Source organism: Salvelinus sp. IW2-2015, linkage group LG33, assembly GCF_002910315.2.
Source record: "Salvelinus sp. IW2-2015 linkage group LG33, ASM291031v2, whole genome shotgun sequence".
NCBI classification, from domain to species: Eukaryota; Metazoa; Chordata; class Actinopteri; order Salmoniformes; family Salmonidae; genus Salvelinus; species Salvelinus sp. IW2-2015.
This window is the reverse complement of record NC_036872.1, coordinates 19241687-19262151: the sequence shown is the minus strand read 5'-3', so window position 1 is coordinate 19262151 and position 20465 is coordinate 19241687. Positions and strand designations below refer to the sequence as shown.

Genomic DNA, 20465 nt, shown 5'->3' with positions numbered 1-20465 from the left:
ATGTGTGTGTTGTGTGTGTGTGGTGGTGTGTGTGTGGTGTGTGTGTGTGTGTGTGTGTGTGTGTGGTGTGTGTGTGTGTGTGTGTGTGTGTGTGTGTGTGTGGTGTGTGTGTGTGTTGTGTGAGCATGCCACAACTTGAGGCTATCGCCACACACTGAACATCACAAAGACACAGAAACATGCAGATAGAGACAAACCATACACACTTTCAACGATAAGGCATATAACAAAATGTCCAATCAATCAATCAAAATTTCAATGAAATGTATTTATGAAGCCCTTCTTACATCAGTGATGTCACAAAGTGCTGTACAGAAACCCAGCCTAAAACCCCAAACAGCAAGCAATGGCAGTGGTAGAAACCCTCTTATACACAGAATACACAGTGTCACTGCTCCCCCTCTCTCCTCTCTCTGTGTGTTCCTCTCTCTCTGTCTCTCTGTCAAGCCTACCTCCCTCCCTCCCCTCTCAACTCCCTGTCCTTGGCAGTGTTGTGTGCATGACAATGCTGTCTGGTTAGGTGGGCTGCCTGTTTTAAAACCCACACTGATCCATGACTGGATGGGATTCACTAGCCCTTCCATCCTGGCTCCACGGTGTGTGTGTGTGTTGTGTGTGTGTGTGTGTGTGTGTGGGTGTGTGTGTGTGTGTGGGTGTGTGTGTGTGTTGTGTGTGTGGTTGTGTGGTGTGTGTGTGTGTGTGTGGTGTGTGTGTGTGTGGTGTGTGTGGCGTGATGTGCTTGTGTGTATATGGCTAGTGGTGTGTGTTGTGTACGTGTAGGTGTGCGTGTTACAGCTATGGGTGTGGTTTTTGTCTCCCTTAGTCAGCGTTTTCTCTTTTGACCTTAGTCTGATGGAGTGTTTGCCTTTTACTGAGTGTGTGTCCTTCTCTGCCTGTGTTTGGACCACACCTAGCAGAGTTTTACTGTAGCTGTCCACTGACTGACCTGCTCTACACACATCTTCATCCCACCACTCACAGTGTGATTTATATCAGCCAGGTTTACATGTTTAATGGCAGTGGAGGTAGGAGTTGCCTGCTACTTGTCAGATGAAATATTTAGGAGAGTCTGAATGGTGCTTTGACATGTCTGGCTGCTTGTGGAACTCTGTCCTCTTGTCCTCTCGTGGATCAACATGACCTCCCCAACTATCTGTCTGTCAGTGCTTTTCTGATCCTTGAGGCGTCCCTAAATCCTGACATTAACCTTACCTTAACCATTTTACATTTCAACTTCAATAGGATAGTGACATTCCAAGGATCCCAGATAGCATGTACCGATGAGAATACCAGAGAAAGAGAATTGGGACCCTGATGTGTCCTGTAAATGAGAGGGGCAGTGGGAGTGAACATGAGGGCAGGTGGGGAGTGAACCATGGGGCAGTGGGGAGTGAAACATGAGGGCAGGGGGGAGTGAACAGGAGGGTAGGGGAGTGAACAGAGGGCAGGGGGAGTGAACAGGAGGCGGGGAGTGGACAGGAGGGCAGGGGGGAGTGACATGAGGGCAGTGGGACGTGACATGAGGCAGGGGGAGTGAACATGAGGCAGGGGGGAAAGTGGAACAGGAGGGCAGGGGGAGTGAACAGGAGGGTAGGGGGAGTGAACAGGAGGGAGGGGGGTGAACAGGAGGCAAGGGGGAGTGAACAAGGAGGGTAAGTGGACAGTGGTGTAGGGGGAAGTGGCCACGGGTAGGGGAGTGGACAGAGAGGGTAGGGGGAGTGAACAGGAGGGTAGGGGGGAGTGAACAGGAGGGCAGGGGGGAGTGAAACAGGAGGGCAGGGGGGAAGTAACAGGAGGGAGTGACAGGAGGGTGGGGGGAGTGAACAGGAGGGCAGGGGGAGTGAACAGGAGGGCAGGGGGGAGTGAACAGGAGGTAGGGGGAGTGAACAGGAGGGCAGGGGGAGTGAACAGGAGGGCAGGGGGAGTGAACAGGAGGGCAGGGGGAGTGAACAGGAGGGTAGGGGGAGTGAACAGGAGGGTAGGGGGGAGTGAACAGGAGGTAGTGGGGGAGTGAACAGGAGGGTAGTGGGGAGTGAACAGGAGGGTAGTGGGAGTGAACAGGAGGGCAGTGGGAGTGAACAGGAGGGCAGGGGGGAGTGAACAGGAGGGTTAGGGGGGAGTGAACAGGAGGGTAGGGGGGAGTGAACAGGAGGGCAGTGGGGGAGTGAACAGGAGGGCAGTGGGGAGTGAACAGGAGGGAGGGGGAGTGAAACAGGAGGGCAGTGGGAGTGAACAGGAGGGCAGGAGTGAGCAGGGGGAGTGAACAGGAGCCTAGTGGGGAGTGAAACAGGAGGGTAGGGGGGAGTGAACATGAGGGCAGGGGAGTGAACAGGAGGGCAGGGGGAGTGAACAGGAGGGTAGGGGGAGTGAACAGGAGGGTAAGTGGGGAGTGAACAGGGGGTAGGGGCGAAGTGAACAGGAGGCAGGGGAACAGGAGGCGTGAACAGAGGGCAGGGGGGAGTGAACAGGAGGGTAGGGGGAGTGAACAGGAGGGCAGGGGAGTGAACAGGAGGGACAGGGGGAGTGAACAGAGGGCAGGCGGGGAGTGAACAGCCGGGCAGGGGAGTGAAACAGGAAGGCAGGGGGAGTGACAGGAGGCAGGGGGAGTGAACAGGAGGGCAGGGGGGAGTACAGGAGGGCAGGGGGGAGTGAACAGGAGGAGGGGCGAGAGTAACGGAGGCAGGGGGAGTGAACAGGAGGGCAGGGGGAGTGAACAGGAGGGCAGGGGGGAGTGAACAAGGGGCAGGGGAGGGAGTACAAGAGAGGGCGGGGGGATGACAGGGGCTAGAGAGGGCAGGAGTGAACAAGGAGGGTAGGAGGTAAGTGTAACAGGAGGTGTGGGGAGTAACAGGCAGGGCAGGGGGAGTGAACAGAGGGCAGGGGGAGGTGAACAGGAAGGGTAGGGGGGAGTGAACAGAGGGTAGGCGGGAGTGAACAGGAGGTAGGGGGATAACAGGAGGCCCAGGGGGGAGTGAACACGGGGTAAGGAACAGTGGGAGGGGGAGTTGGCCACAGGTAGAGGTAAGATGCAGCTGTCTCGTTTATTGGAAGCTGATAAAGATACTCTTTGGCCTGACTCAAAGGAAACTGAAGACACTCTCCCTGCTCTTCCTCCTCTTTCCCACCCTCGCTCTCCCTCTCTCTCTCCCCCCCTCTCTCTCCTTCTTTCGGCCTGCTTCCTCATTCTACAACGGTTCAACCGGAAGCTCTCAAAGCGAGAGTTCCCACACCAGCTTTCGACTCACCCCAGTTACCCGTCACGAGTCCCGGCTCCAAGGGGTTAGGCCGCCAACCAAAACAAAGCAAACTTACGCCGTCTTAGCTGAAAACTATATGAGCCAGTCATCTCGTGCAGTGGGGACTGCTAAAGCCGGACGACCATAGGCTTGACCCGCACAACCTCTACACCCCAACCTCTCGGGCGCCCAGGTGTTCACACCGAACATCTACTGGGGCCAGTGGGCGTGCCCATGTTCCCACGCGGCAATATATCACGAGCGTGTAGAGACTCCCCGGTCCATTGCTACAAAGCGAGACCGCGCGACGCGAGGCCTCCCCCGCTCTCTCTCTTCCGCTCTCCCTCTCTCCCCCGCTCCTCTCTCTCCCTCTTTATCGCCCTCATCCTACTCCTCCTCGCCGCCTCCCTCCTCCTCACTGTCCTCGCTTTTTTCCCCTCAATTTCGCTCTTCTCTCTCTCTCTCTCTCTCATCTCTCTCTCTCTCTCTCTCTCTCTCTCTCTCTCATTCTTTCTCTCTCTCTCTCTCTCTCTCTCTCTCCTCCATCTGTCTCTCTCTCTCATCTCTCTCCCTCATCTCTGTGGAACCTGTTGTTAAACTCTGGAGGGACCACACGGATCTCTCCCATGGTGTCACTGTTTTATTTTATTTATTTATTTCACCTTTATTTAACCAGGTAGCTAGTTGAGAACAAGTTCTCATTTGCAACTGCGACTGGCCAAGATAAGCATAGCAGTGTTGAAACAGACAACACACAGAGTTTACAACATGGAGTAAACAATAACAATTCCCCAAAAATAACAAACATTAAAGTAGGGGGGGGGAAAAAAGAAAAAAAATAAGAGAATCTATATATCAAGTGTGCAAAAGGCAATGAGGAGGTAGGCAATAAATTAGGCCATAGGAGCGAATAATTACAATTTAGCAGATTAACTGGGGAATAAATCATCAGATGCCTCAGGTGCAATAGAGATACTTTGTGTGCAAAATAGCAGAAAAAGTAAATAAATAAAACACGTATGGGATGAGGTAGGTAAGAATTGGTGGGGCTATATACCGATGGGACTATGTCAGCTGCAGCGAACACGGTTAGCTGCTGCAGATAGCAAAGATGTTTAAAAGTTGTTGAGGGAGATAAATCTCCAACTTCAGAGGGATTTTTGCAATTCGTTTCCAGTCGCAGGCAGCAGAGAACTTGGAAGGAAAGGCGGCGGCCAATTAGGTTTGGCTTTAGGGATGATCAGTGAGGATCCACCTGCTGGAGCGTATCGACAGCGTGCTGTTATTGATTTAACCTCTCTCTCTCCATTTTCTGTTTTCTGGGAAGTGTGCATGTGAAGTATTTCTGTGTGGGACGTTGTAAACCAATTAGCCTCTTGATTTTGTCTGACACAACTGGCGGCAATTTTCCCTTCTCCACAAGCTGAGGTGAAGAGAGCAGGGCGAGAGGAGGAGAGGAGAGGATGTCAGCAAGGATATGTAGACAGCCCAGCAAGGCCCCCAAGGGGAACCAGAGCCTTTACATACTGGTATCAAACTCTACATTTGTTTGGGCGCCTTCACAATTCAATGGACACACACACACACACACACACACACACACACACACACACACGACACACACCACACCAGGTGAGCACAACATCAACACACAGTCACACACACACAGACTTATTGTGTATAGAGACACACACATTATAAACCCAGAAGACATTCTTCTGAGGTTACAGAAAAGAGTAACCACACACACACTCACACATGGTCGCACACATAATATTATATACACAGCGAACAAAATTGTCCAGCATGTCACCCAAAACAACTGTAGTGTGTGACTGGGGAGATAAACAGCACGGCCAAACTGAGTACAGCTGGAGAGCATTCCCTTTGGTCACTATGTCACTACGCTCCCACGGAGAGAGAGAAGATAGGAGAAAATCATGTCTGACTGGGCCTGTCTGTCTGTATCCAGTCTGTCTGGCCTGACTGGGCCTGTCTGTCTGTATCCAGTCTGTCTGGCCTGACTAGGCCTGTCTGTCTGCATCCAGTCTGCCTGGCCTGACTTGGCCTGTCTGTCTGTATCCAGTCTGTCTGGCCTAACTGGGCCTGTCTGTCTGCTTCCAGTCTTCCTGGCTCGCCTTTTGGGCGTCCCACAAAGAGAACAGAGCATGCTCAGTCCCCTCCTGTTCTCCCTGTTCACCCACGACTGCATGGCCAGGCACGACTCCAACACCATCATTAAGTTTGCAGACGACACAACCGTGATCACCGACAACGACGAGACAGCCTATAAGGAGGAGGTCAGAGACCTGGCCGGGTGGTGCCAGAATAACAACCTATCCCTCAACGTAACCAAGACTAAGGAGATGATTGTGGGCTACAGGAAAAGGAGGACCGAGCACACCCCCATTCTCATCGATGGGGCTGTAGTAGAGCAGGTTGAGAGCTTCAAGTTCCTTGGTGTCCACATCACCAACAAACTAGAATGGTCTTATTCTATTGACTGGCAGTACAACAGCAATGTACTGTGGCTATGTGTCGTTCTGTCTATGTGTCAGTAACAGCCAATTCAGCCTCATGAAAGGTGTTAGAGAGCACAACACTGTTAAAATGGCTAGCTGGAACATTACACTGGAAAAGTCTCATAGTATACAGTAATTAAGAAATAAGGCCCGAGGGGGTGTGGTATATTGGCCATATGCCACAAACAACTGAGGTGCTTTATTGCTATTATAAACTGGTTACTAAAGTAATTAGAGCAGTCATACCCATGGTATACGGTCTCATATACCATGGTTGTCAGCCAATCAGCATTCAGGGCTGGAACCACCCAGTTTATAATCTTCTGTAACCAACTAATGATTTAAAGTGTGACTTTGTGTGGGTTTCTGTATAATGAGAAAGTAGGTCATGGCTGTCTATACACACAGACTGTTTTCCTCTTTCTTTTTATAGCCAGAGAAAGAAAGCTCCACTGGCCACCAGTTGATTCAATGCTTTGTGGTTGCATTTCTTAAAAGTTTTTTTCATTGTGTGGTTTCTTCGTTTGCTTTGACATTATCTGTCTGTTTGTTTGTTGTGCCGTTAGCCCCCCCCCCCCCCGAGGAATGCTGCAGATCTCTGCTTTTCATTACCTTCTTGTGTTTGTAGAATCCAGCCCTGTTTTGGAGATGGGGAGGACTTGATCCTCTATAGTAATCCAACCATGCACCTTCCTCTGTAGGATGTGCCCTCCACACTACTTCATTAGTGTCTCTTCTCTCCCCAGGCTCCGCAGGCCCTTGCTCACCTAGCAACACAGCATGGTTAGATTGACAGTATGTTTGTACTGAGCAAAGTTGTGCTGAGCAAGAGGAAGGCTAGGAGCTGGCTGCCAGAGCAGGATGTCAGCAGCAAGCTGTTTACATGCTAATGTGTCTCCACAATTATTGAGTGGTTTACACACACTGGGTGAAATGTCCCCGCATATCTCTGATTTCAAGGCCTGACACAACACTAATTTGCTTTTATTACGGCGTAGTCACCCACATATAATTGTACATTGAACTGTAAGGCAACACAAATCCAAAACACACACATACATGCATTTACCTTGCACACTTACAAGCACTCCAACAGTAGGCTAATGCAGACACAAACCCTTGCAGAGGGGAATATGTTGTTGTGTTGTAAAGGACAGTGGTCTTGTTGGGTGGATCAGAGCAGGATCAGTGGCCACTGTGAGAGGGAGTCTGATAGGCCCTGTTATGGCCCTGTTGTGGCTGGATGGTTTAGCTTTAATCCACTTTAGCAGACAGGGGGGCCTCGACGAGTGCATCAGAGCCTCACAGATAGTCCAACCTAACTGGCACAGCACCTGCCACTTTACTGCTGTTTCCTCCCTCTCCATATTCCTGCTAATTACTCACACTCATTACCATTCTTAATTATATCTGATTCAGAGACAAACAGGCAGGATTTGTAGAACTAAAGATGATTAACTTGTCTTGTTTTGGCTCCGTTACCCCCCCCCCCCCCACTCTCTCTCGTGGGAAGTGTAGCTTCTACATAAGGCTGATATTAGCTCTGGCTGCATTGTATTGTACTACCCCCCTCCTCACACCTGCAACCAATTAGCCCTGTCTCTTGGTCACTGTATCTGTATAGTGTTGCTGGGCCTTGAGTGAGATGGCTTCCTGTGATGGTGGGCCAACAAATTCGCAGCACCAGGCGAATAAGCCCTGAGCAGGGCAGATGAATATTCAGCAGGCTTGTCAAGAACCAGATGAGCTAGTTGAATGGTAAGTGTGGAGCTGCAAGCCGTTGGCCTTCTTAAGCTGGACCGAGCTGACCTGACTGCCATTTCCTCCTTAATGAACACATGAGCTGGATTCCCCAAACGGCCAGGGAAAAGAAGGAAAGACTTTTCCACATAAAAGGAAAGGAAGCGCTCTTTCGCTAGTGGAAAACAGGAGAGTGAGTGGCAGAGAAATCCTCTAAAGCAGCAATCTATGGCTACCCAGCCAACCTTGAAGGAGCACACAATAGCCCCAGCCATTTTCTCTGCATTAACAGTCCTGTGTGGGATGCTATATAATCTACCTGCCAGATTAAGATGACATGGTCATTGTCTAGGAATGGGAATTGAATTATGGTGTGTGAAGGTGGTGCAAATGAGATTACAGTGAGACGACCGAGCCAACGTGTGGCGGGTACAGCGAGGGGGATTTTCTCATACACTCACACTCACATGCACATGCACACGCACTTCCGTAGCCCTTTTCCTGCAGTCAATGACCAAAAACCCTCTCTATGGCCTCATGGGTAGAATGTTATTAATATTTTTCATAATTAATAAAGATACACTATATATTTAAGTGATAATGCCTGAGAAGCTAGTGTTTGGAGGATATATTACCACAGGTGTTGTTTGGCAAACCGTGCCAATATATCCTCCAAACACCGGCTTCTAGGGCATTATCTCTTTCATACAACCAGTTACCAACATATTCAAATAATGATTGACATATTTTCATTAAAAACTTTATTTTGATGAATTTATTCATACTATTTCATACTTACACAAGATATAGTCCCGACACAAATCTATGGTTGCTGTCCAAGGTCATTCGTTCTATCGGTTCGGTTGCCAGAGACGTGACCCAGTTGTTCAGTCTTTTTGTTCTGTATCTATGGACGTGACTCAGTCGTTCATTCTAAATGTTTCATTGCCATACTGGCTGGCAATGTTCTTATCCCTTGCTTGCTATCTAGCCAACTACAGCTAACTTACAGGCACGTCAAACAGTGCAGCCAGAATAACAAAGTAGCTGCATTTACATTTGTGTAAGCTGTTTTCTAGTGATTTATTTGGTACATCCATAACAATGAGCTAATGAGGCGAGATTTTGCCTGGCATAGAAAATGTGCTCTCTTGTCAGGACTGGTGTTCAGAGGAGCTAGCCAACAACACAGCTAACACAATCACTTCAAACTGAAGCTGGAAAGACTGCAACTAGCTGCACTTCGTTTCGTTTGACCTTTTTTCAATTTCCATTTCTTTGTATATATCCATAAAAATGATGCCAGCTGATTCATGATTTTGACTGGCTGAGAAACGCTGCCTGCCTGTCTGTCTCGTCCCGACTCCCGACACGTTCATTACTATCGGACAGCTGGAGATCGAATTTGAATATTGAAACAATGTTGCAAATGTTGGAGGGAGAGACAGCAAGGTTTATACAAATCTCCGCTGCTGAAAAATGAAATGTTAGTCTAAAATAAATGTGAGATAATGTCTAGATGCTTATTTTAATATTTTTACCTCCTTTTTCTCTCCAATTTTGATCTTGTCTCATCGCTGCAACTCGCCAATGCGCTCGGGAGGTGAAGGTCGAGTCATGCGTCCTCCGAAACATGACCCACCAATGCTTCTTAACACCCGCCCGCTTAACCTGAAAGCCAGCCACACCAATGTGTCGGAGCAAACACTGTTCAACTGACGACTGAGGTCAATCTGCAGGTGCCCAGCGCGCCACAAGGAGTCGCTAGATTGCAATCAGCCAAGTAAAGCCCCCCCGGCCAAACCCTCCCCTAACCCGTACGACGCTGGGCCAATTGTGGGCCGCACTATAGGACTACAGATCACAGCCAGTTGTGATACAGCCTGGGATCGAACCCTGGTCTGTACTGACACCTCTAGCACTGCGATGCAGTGCCTTAGACCGCTAGATGCTTTTTAGGCCCCTAGATGCTTTTTATAGTGGAGATTAAGTTTATAAATTGGCTGGCTGGGCTGATGAGAGTGGATTGCACAATCAGATGGAACAGAGTAAATAGGTATTTTAACATCATAGATTTAGCCAGTGGTAACTTGTGAAATAGACACTGGCTGGAATGAGGTTTTAACCAATTAGCATTCAGGATTAGACCCACCGTTTGTATAAACCAAAGTATGTGGACACCCCTTCAAATTTGTGGATTTGGCTCTTTCAGCCACGCCCGTTGCTGACCGGTGTATAAAATCGAATACACAGCCATGTAATTTCCATAGACAAACCTTGGCAGTAGAATTGCCTTACTGAAGTGCTCAGTGACTTTGAACGTGGCCCCATCATAGGATGCCACTTTTCCAACAAGCCAGTTCGTGAAATTTCTGCCGTGCTAGAGCTGTCCCGGTTAACTGTACGTCCTGTTATTGTGAAGTGGAAACATCTAGGAGCAACAACGGCACAGCTGCGAAGTGGTAGGCCACACAAGCTCACATAACAGGAGTGCTGAAGCGTGTAGTGTGTAAAAATTGTCTGTCTTTGGTTGCAACACTCACTACCGAGTTCCAAACTGCAACTCGAAGCAACGTCAGTGTAAGAACTGTTCGTTGGGAGCTTCATGAAATTAGTTTCCATTGCTCGAGCAGCCTAAGATCCCCATGCACAAGCCTAAGATCACCATGCACAATACCAACCATCGGCTGGAGTGGTGTAAGGCTCTACTGGAGCAGTGGAAATGTGTTGTCTGGAGTGATGAATAACGCTTCAGCATCTGGCAGTCCGAGGGACGAATCTGGGTTGGGCGGATGCCTGGAGAATGCTACCTGCCCAAATGCATAGTGCCAACTGTAAAATTTGGTGGAGGAGGAATAATGGTCTGGGGCTGTTTTTCATGGTTGGGCTAGGCCCCTTAGTTCCAGTGAATGGAAATCTTAACGCTACAGCATACAATGACATTCTAGACGATTCTGTGCTTCCAACATTGTGGCAACAGTTTGGGGAAAGGTTTTCCTGTTTCAGCATGACAATGCCCCCATACACAAAACGAGGTCCTTACAGAAATGGTTTATCGAGATCGGTGTGGAAGAACTTGACTGGCCTGTACAGAACCCTGCCCCCAACCCCATCGAACAGCTTTGGGATGAGTTGGAACGCCGACTACAAGCCAGGCCTAATCGCCCAACATCAGTGCTCGACCTCACTAATGCTCTTGTGGCTGAATGGAAGCAAGTCCTCGTAGCAATGTTCCAACATCTAGTGGAAAGCCTTCCCAGAAGAGTGGAGGTTGTTATAGCAGCAAAGGGTGGACCAACTCCATATTAATGCCCATGATTTTGGAATGAGATGTTTGACGAGCAGGTGTTCATATACATTTGGTCATGTAGTGTATATAAAGTGTAATATTGGGAAAAATACAAACTCTAAATTGAATACATTTCAACTACATGTTTAAAAATTGAACTAGGTAAGTCAGTTAAGAACAAATTCTTATTTACAATGACAGCCTACACCGGCCAAACACAGACGACGCTGGGCCAATTGTGCGCCGTCCTATGGGACTCGTCAGGACGGTGTAACCGGCCAATCACGGCCGGTTATGATACAACCTGGATTCAAACCAGGGTGTCTGTAGTGATGCCTCCAGCACTGAGACGCGGCGCCTTAGACCGCTGTGCCACACGGGAGCCCCATATGTTTATATCTGATATTGTACCGGTATCTTCTTTTTTTAAGCCCATAACCATGTGTGTGAGGTGTATGGTTGGGTAGGTTACTTTCTAAATGTAATCCGTTACAGGTGCTAGTTACCTGTCTAAAATTGTAATCAGTAACGTAACATTTGGATTACCCAAACTCAGTAATGTAATCGGATTACATTCGGTTACTTTAGATTACTTTCCCCTTAAGAGGCATCAGACAAAGACAAAAATGTATGTTACCAATTGAAGGACATCTATTGCAGGATAAATCAATGTTAAAGTTTACATAGCTGGCCATATATGGATGTTAAATGTTACTTTATGTGTTGGTTTTGTAGGCTTCTTCTAACCTATTGCTTTCTACTACATATAATAATATGGTTAAATTATATCTCTACATTAAAAACCAAAGTGTATCATAATTCCTGTCATTCCAATAAATGTTGATCTTCAAGAATAGGACTTGGAAATATGGAAGTATAGATCAGCCAAATTGTTTTACCTGAGTATAACCCCAAAACTAAGGACTTTATTAGCCAGCCCTACTCTGTTGTTTATGATTTTGTTGTCATGGAGGACTGATTGGCCTCATTGATTCGAGTTGAAAAGTAAATGCTGCTCTCATGGAATGGCATGCTTTGAGCACTACTGAAAAGTGCTATTTACATGTGAAAAATGAATGCCATATACTGCATTTGCTATAGGCCTACTGTTTACCTTTTTGTTGGTGACACTTTGATATCTTGATAATATGCAGCTGTTTAAAGGGCAAATCCACAGTGGAAACAATAAGAAAACGGGTGCCCCGCCTCTGTTTTGGTAAAAAGCTGAGGGATGGGCCTGGAGAAATGTAACCACGCTCAGATTAATAGACAGAGCTATGGATGCAAGGACTGGCCATCCATGATATCAAAATTATTGTTTTAACCATGTTATTAGGCTATACAGTGTTTGTTTACATTTACAATGTTTTCAAAAACACATTTTGGGTTCTCATGGAGTGTGACAGTTAAACTAAGCTCATGAGGCATTTATAAATTGTATTCTTCAAGAATCAATGGATATATATATCATTTCTAAGTCCAAAAATGGATGTAGCAACTACAGATTGCCCCTTTATGTCTATCAAAAATGTACGAGTTTGAGCATGTGTCCATTCGTCATAAGAATGTATTTATTTTATCAGCATGAATTAGATTGAGCAATAGAAGCCCCACTTTTATTCCATAGGCTGGGATCCGCACTACGCAGCTGTTACAAGAGCACATTTTTCACTGGCTGTCGACTGGTTTAAAAAATAGTGATTGATAAGCAGCTTAAACTTCTTATGTTCAACAGTTATTGTGTTCAAATACACATTTAGATTTGTGAACAGCCATCCACAAAAACCACAATCTGTATGACGCAAATAACAAAATGATAGAGCAGCAGTGTGATTCAAATCAATGCGCTATGTAGATATCAATGATAAGTGATATCCATATCGCCATGCTGTCGTCATCCTTACCTCCAAGCGTTTATTGAAATTGGATCATCTTTGGATGCCGACAGCAGTCGCACTATTGGAAGACATAGCTTTGACTGTAGCCTACAAAAGCCTATTCCTGCTCTTTTCCCACGATCCATCAAACACATTTGGTGTGTCATCATAGTGGTCTCTGACTTGTGGTCAGACTCACTCAGGTGAAACAAATTTAAATTTGCGCCTTTTTTCAATGCTGATTTGAATGTCATTGAGAAAACAGAAGTGTCAAAGATTTTTTTCCGCAAACATCCTTCTGAATTTAAAAGTAATCCTCAAAGTAATCATCTAGTTTTTCAAAAGTATCTGTAATCTGATTACAATATTTTTGCTGGTAACATAACGGATTACAGTAACCGGTTGTTTGTACAGTAACCGGTCCATTACTCCCCTACCCTGGTGAGGTGTATACTTCTGGTTGAAAGTAGATTTGTTTAAGACCCTGGTTCAGCCCACTGCAGTAAAAGGTCATGTTAGTTATGTGTATCATGATCCAATAATCCCAGTCTGACCATTACAATGCCCTGTTGGCGATGTTGATCTGATACAGTTGAGGAGATGCTGTGATGACAGCTGCATCTTTCCGCTCCTCCTGTTGGTCTTGTGCTGCTCTCTGTAATGTGTGTGTTTATACTCTACTGTCGTAATGGTGTTCTCTAACAATGCACACGGTGCCTGCACTAATCCCCTGGATGTGTCTGATTAGTTTAACAACTGTGGCCTATATGCTAAGAGTGTCTGCTCTGTGTAACCATGGCTAATCTCCTAGCATCCCTAACCAGCTGAATTCATATGATCCTCCCTCTCAATGTTTACGCTTGTACACTACACTATCTCTCTTCATGTTTGGCCTCAGGCTGTGTATATCTTCTTTCTGTGTGTGTGTGTGTGTGTGTGTGTGTGTGTGTGAGCTTTCTTAGGATGTTGTTTTACTGTATATACACACATAGATCTCCCCTCTTACAACATTTCTAAAGAATGTTTCCATCTCTGTCACATGAAACCTCTCGCATGCAGGGTCCTATTGACAATGGTGTTTTCCCGCTAATTGAATGATGGAATGAACATTCACGTGTAGCCTACTGCCTTCTGCACATTGCTGCGCTTATGGGAAGAAATAATAGTTTATCAACATTTTAAGATAAACGTTCTGATCGGTTGCCTCAGACACATTGCTTAAAAAATTAAAATCTATGTAGTTTAAGCCTACTGGTTGTATGAATTTGGAATCTATCGTCCCACAACTGTCCCAGAGTCTTGTTTGGAATAAGCTATTTCCTTCTCGACAAACTGACCAATAGAATAGGTCTACTCGATTTGCATGTTCTGTTAATATTACAGTTATTTTTGATTGCTTAAGCACGATTTTCAAAACAGGGCCCGTGTTTTCAAAACACTACACACAATTTGCACAACCACACACCCAATTAGCAAAACACTACAGATCCTTTGCAAAATTAAACACTCTTGTAAAAACTATACACTTCTTTTTAAAAACCACACTTTGWTACCATATGAAACACACACGTTTCACATTACTATACTCTGTTTGCACGAGTTACACTCTGCTGTGATAAACCTAAAACACYTTTAGCACTTCTACTTCCCTATGATTAGAGTAGGCTACTATCAACAAAGTACAAATATAATGTCAATTCACCAAACACTACACAAGACCAATGTTGYAGACTGAAGAAACTCATTTATTTCTCAACACGCCCAAAATGTTGACATGGAGATTCATAATACTGTAACCAAACGTCACTTTACGTATTGTAAGTTCAAAAAAAAAAATAAACAAAATAACTAGACATTGTCTCTTCGCCTAGCTGGATCTGGCCAGAGAATTTCATCAACATCGCAGGCAATGTTGTCATTAGCAAGACACCTTGGAAAGAAACGTCTTGAAKGACGAATCCATCCTTGCATTGCTGCTACCTCCATCTGGTCACAGGCCTCCTCCATGGCTTGGATGAGCGGTACCTCAGCCTGGAGACGGAGATCATATACCTTCCACCGCCATGCCGAGAAAAACTCTTCTATAGGGTTGAGGAATGGAGAGTATGGTGGAAGATATAGGACGGTGAAATGTGGATGTTGCTGAAACCAGTTCTGAACCAGAGCAGTGCGGTGGAAAGACACATTGTCCCACGTAAATGAACTCATGCTGGATCTCCTCTCCATCCATTCGTAAAACTCTCTGAAAAACAGTGTCAGGCAAAATTGTGTAGTTCAGTGTAGATCTAGTATACATATTACAGTACAGTAAAAGATTATGAGACAGTATGCAAGATCACACTGCTAAAGTGAATACATACCTCTGCATAATCATGCCGCAGTCGTTTCACCCTTTCAGAATTGCGCTCGAAAGGCACTCGATAAATTTGCTTCATTTGAATATGTTTTTTTTTTAGGATGCATGCCAGTGTTGATGTTGAGACCTGATGGATATCGTTGAAAATGGCGTAGTTATTGACAATGTTAGCTTGGAGCTGCTTGAGTGTTATAGCATTGTTGGCCAAAAGCATGTTTACTATCTCCCTCTCTTGCTGTTCTGTGAACATAGGAGGCCTTCCCCCTTGTCGTCCCTGACCCTCAATCCTATGTAGAAAAAAAACCCAGTATACAATAGTACAGTAATTTCACAGGAAAAGGTAACAGAAGTGCTGATAGTGCATAGAATACAGTACTGTAAGCAGTTACTGAAACCGTGCAGATGTTTTTGATATGATGATATTTTTACAATACCTATKTTCCAGTCGAAATGTTCTCATCACACTTGCCACTGTATATCGGCTTAGATTTGGCTGTACTCGCAGTCCAGCCTCCCTCAGTGTCAGGCCGTGGTTGACAACGTGGTCAACCAKTGTTGCGCGGATCTCATTTGTCAGATTCGGTCCTCTTTGAGCACCTTCTTGTCTTCCTCTTCCTCTTCCTCCCCTTCCTCGTCCTCCTCCTTGTCCTCTTCCTCCTCCTCATCTTACTCTTTCTCTGACTCTTTCCATTGTGCTTGAAGACCGATGAACTCACCTGCTGCTTTTTATAGTGCTTATACACCTGATTGGTGTGTCTACAATTAAGYAAACGAGTGTTTGCACACCTGATGACTGTGTTGAACCAATTGGTTGGACGGTGWGGTAATTTRACAGTCAGTGCTTTGGTATTGCAAGGACGTGACTTCATGATAGATTTTTGTGTGTAATGTATGTTAAGTGTGTTTAGTGTTTTGCAAATCACTGTGTGTAGAGTTTTGCAACAAGTGTGAGGTTGACAATGTGCTTATAGTTGTGCAAATATGGGCTGATGTTTTGCTTCTTGAGTGTAAGGTTTTGCTAATAGTGTACTACTTTTAATTTTAGTGTGTAAGCAATCCAAAAAAACGGTAATTACCATAATCTACATTTGATTTGTGTCATTCTGAGCACCATGGATGGACGGCCTAATCAGGTTCTGCACCCAATGCATATGGGTTTGGTACATTTCTCAAATGTCCGGTAGATTAAAATGCTGCCATTCAAATGTCCGGAGACACATTTTCCTAATGGAAACCCTGATCTGTGGGATGAGATGGAACAAGCTATTTGGAATAAAGATCCACTACCAGCCAACTTGATACAACTGTGTATTGCAGTCAACATGGGTCAGCATCCCTGTGGAACGCTTTCGACACCTTGTAGAGTCCATGCCCCGACGAATTAAGGCTGTTCTGAGGGCAAAAGGGGTTGCAACTCAATGTTAGGAAGGTGTTCCTAATGTTTTGTACACTCACTGTATATTTGTGTATTTGTCCAAAAGGATGTGTATGGGTCCTTAGGTGCAGAGGTGTGTTTAGAGAATACAAAGTGACAGTTTGCCATTTGATAAGAGGCACAAAAGCTTTACAACATTGATGGTATCAATTAATCAAAGTTATTGTGCTCTAGCAGTCATGGACCTCTGTAGTTCCACGGGCTGTCAGGTTTATCCTGGGTTCATTGTTTTATGTGTGTGTGTGTGTGTGTGTGTGTGTTTATGTGTGTGTGTGTGTGTGTGTATGAGTGTGTATGTATGTATGTATTTTATGTGTGTATTTCTGGTTATAGTGTGTGTTTTCAGGGGAGTGGGGGTGGATTAGTATAGGTTAAAGCAGATGGGCAGTAATTGCATTAGTCACCAGGGAGCTAGCTTCTAATTCAGCCAGAGAAACAAACACAGCTATAGACAGACTAGTCTGGAGGGCTGGGGCCCAGGCCGGCTGCTTCCACACCAGGGTGTCTGGGGGTCGGGCAGCTGACACCAGAGGCTGTCCCCAACTCGGTCTAATTCTGAGGAGGAGCCAGTAAGAGAGCTGGGGTGTACAGAGACAGAGCTCGCTGGAGCTCCCTGATACTGAGTGTGTTGGTAATGGCAGGCGGCAGCAACAAATGGACACAGTGCTCCTCTGTGATTGTAGAGGGGAGGAGAGGTGGCAGGAAGAAGAGAGAGAGGAGGATGGAGGGAGGGAGGAGGAAGGAAAGGGAGTGTGAGATAGAAGGACTCCCCATCGATCAGCCGCCTGGTGCCAGAGAAACCCTCACCAGCGTTTTGGAGTCAATTACTTCTCTTTCCTGACACATTAATACCTTTTTATTCTCCTTTGTATCCTGCTCCTCTCATTTTCTCCCTTCATTATCATGGTTCCCTTTCTCCCTGCGCGAGGGGGGGGGGTTGCTTTGGTTTTGTCAGCCGTTTGTTTCAAGCTGCCATCGCGATCTATGCCGAGATAGCCAAATTGCATTCTGCTCTCTCACTTTCTCTCTCGTCTTCCTCCTTCCTCTCCTCTTCCTCTCTCTCCTCATCTCTCCCCACACCCTATATATTTGCAGCATGGCCAAAGCCTGTTCTTTTCTGTATTTACAGTAGATATTTTGTACTTTTCCCATGGACAGAAAACAGTCCCCTTATCTTCCAAAAGGTCACCCGTTATTTAAGTAATACAGGAGAGAGAATAAAAGATGGAAGAAAGAACAAAGAAAGAAAGATAATCAATCAAAAATAGGGCCTTGAGTAGTTATTCCCAGAGGTCTGACTGCTCTTAACATTCCTCCTGTGAAGAAGAGGACTGCTCCTTTGAACGAGAGGGACTTCAGTTCCTAGCAGTACGCAAGTGTTTGAAAGGGTCAGTTGGCTGCCATTGTTGTCCTAACAGGATCCATCAGAGTTGCATGTCAAAAAAGCATCATAACAGAACATCAGCCAATTAGATGTGGAAGGTTTTGATAGGGGTTTGGCTAGCGGGGGGACGTGACTGAAATAGAAACATGGCGATCGTCCGAAAACTCTGCAAGGTGTGAAGATACGCAGCAATCAATTATTGACAAATGTGGCCAGTCAGGAGACTCTGATAGATCACAATATGAGCAATCTTTTTCCCCCAGCACTGGCCAGCATGGTGTGTGCTGTTAGGAACCGCTATGAGAAGGGGAAGGTATTTCTATGTGGCTGGGAGAGAGAGAGAGACAGATGTAGGAGAGGAGAGGAAAGGGTGGGGGGGGGGGTTGTATTTTTGGTAGTAGTGGTTAACTAGTACATGAATGGTGGAACGGAAAAAAAGTGTGCTTTTCTCTTGAGCTTTTAAATGTTACTGCAGGCTTCTATTTTTGGAGAAATTGGAGTTGTGGAGAGAGGGAGAGAGAGAGAGAGAGAGGTAGAGGTAGAGAGAGATGAGCAAATGAGCTCCCATTTTTCAGCATATTTTTACTAAAATATAGATTTAGAGTTAGATAAACTTAGCTTTTTTGGCAAGGACATATACAGGATACTAACCTCCACAACATAACCTTCACTCCAATTCAAAACGCCAAACCTACAACCTGATTTTGGGCAAAATTACCAGGAATGATTCCTACTACCAAAGATTATTTTTCCAAGCTATACAGCAAATGCTCTGTCAAACAAACAACAGAAAGCTGAAAGCATCATCCAACCTGGAACTGAGTGAGTCATGTTTAGTTTGAAGATACTTTTAAAGCCAAGAAGAAAAATACATTACACTGATATATTTTACTTTATAAGGACTGAATGCTAAGTTAAGGCTACCAAGCTTGCTAGGACAGAATATATCTGACTGCAACTTCAATTAGCACTGAGGTGTGAAGTGAGAGGTGTCAAAGCCCTTGAGCCCAAAAATGGCAGGAGAGTTTCACAGCCTACCCCTGTAACGGTTGTCATAATCTTCCTCCTCCTCGGACGAGGAGAGGCGAGACGGATCGGACCAATACGCAGAGTGGGTGGTGCTCATGATAATTTATTAAATCGAAACTGAACACTAACATGAAACAAAATAACAAAATGAATACAACCGACAACAGTCCCGTGTGGCACGAATACAAACACGGAAACAAACACCCACAAAACACACGTGAAACCCAGGCTGCCTAMGTATGATTCTCAATCAGGGACAACGATTGACAGCTGCCTCTGATTGAGAATCATACCAGGCCGAACACAAAAATCCCAACATAGAAAATCAACCATAGACAAACCCACCCAACTCACGCCCTGACCAACTAAAATAAATACCAGACAAAAGAAAACAGGTCAGGAACGTGACAACCCCACCCAAATGCAGAGGCCTTTGAAGCCCCCTCCGCTGTTCAGAAATACATTACATTACTTTATAAGGACTGAATGCTAAATTAAGGCTGCCAAGTTTGATACAGCTTCAATTAGCACTGACGTGTCAAGTGAGAGGTGTCAAAGCCCTTTAGCCCAACAATGGCAGGAGAATCAAACAGTCTACTCCAACCAAATGGAGAGGCTTTAGAAGCTGCCTCCTGCTGTTCAGAGGTAATTAAAATAAGGTACCCTCTGGATGTATAAAATGATAAGGCACGAAAAGAGTACAAAAATAAGCTCCTTATAGAAAATCAAGAGACACTTTTTGCTGACTATTATAAACATGGGAACATAAGCAACTTAATCTTCCACACAGACCATCCCCTGGCATGGCACAGTGCTATATTAACACACTACCCCTCAGTTAAGAGGGAGGGTGTTAGCGATGGGGGGAAACTCAGGATATTAGACAACAAGGACTCTGAGTCAGCCAATGTCAACATGTACAAGTCTGGAACAGTAATGGTACAGGGCAACCCCAAACAGATCAGCTGGACTTTCACATAATCAAAGAAATAGCTCAGCAGGATAAGCTCTCTTGAGACAGATACCCCCACCCCAAGCATGTCAGACCAGACTTCTTCATTATACATTATACAACCCCACAGACAAGCAATCCCAAGCGGAAAGTCAACCTCCCAGCACAGAGTACAATTCACCCACCTGGAGGTAAGTTAGGTGGAGCAGGAACAGCAGGTGAACACACTCCAGTCAGCACAAAAAATAGTCCAGCTCAACAACACCCCCTCAACCAGACCCGGAGAGCTGGAGGTGGAGAGAGACATATCTGCACTCTGGACTGTGGTGAGACAACATCAACAGACTGGAACAGGAGAAGAACAGAGCAATAGAGGAGAAGGTGAAAGTGCTTGAGGAAAAGGTGAGAACGATGACGTGTGACAGAGAACAACCCATTAGAGAGGGATACCCCCACCCCCGCAGAGAAGCCAAAAGAACAGGTCACCTCAGATCCTGACCAAAGTCTCGAAACCACAGCAGAACAGTCCACCCCAGACCCTGACCATAGCCTCGACATCACAGCAGGACAGACAAATGAAGAACCCCAAGCCCAGGGGATCCACGCTGAGAGCACATCCACCCACCCACCCCCCCAAGTCAACCA

The 20465-nt window shown here is 45.9% G+C and overlaps 1 protein-coding gene and 1 long non-coding RNA gene across 2 annotated transcripts in view; one reads left to right on the top strand and one right to left on the bottom strand.

The window, feature by feature from the left end:
* The window catches only part of LOC139023596 (uncharacterized), a 581371-nt gene that overhangs the window by 334514 nt on the left and 226392 nt on the right, over positions 1–20465 (bottom strand). The gene's annotated exons all lie outside the window — the stretch shown is intronic.
* LOC111958148 (tetratricopeptide repeat protein 28-like) overlaps positions 1–20465 on the top strand; it is a 247033-nt gene that overhangs the window by 28250 nt on the left and 198318 nt on the right.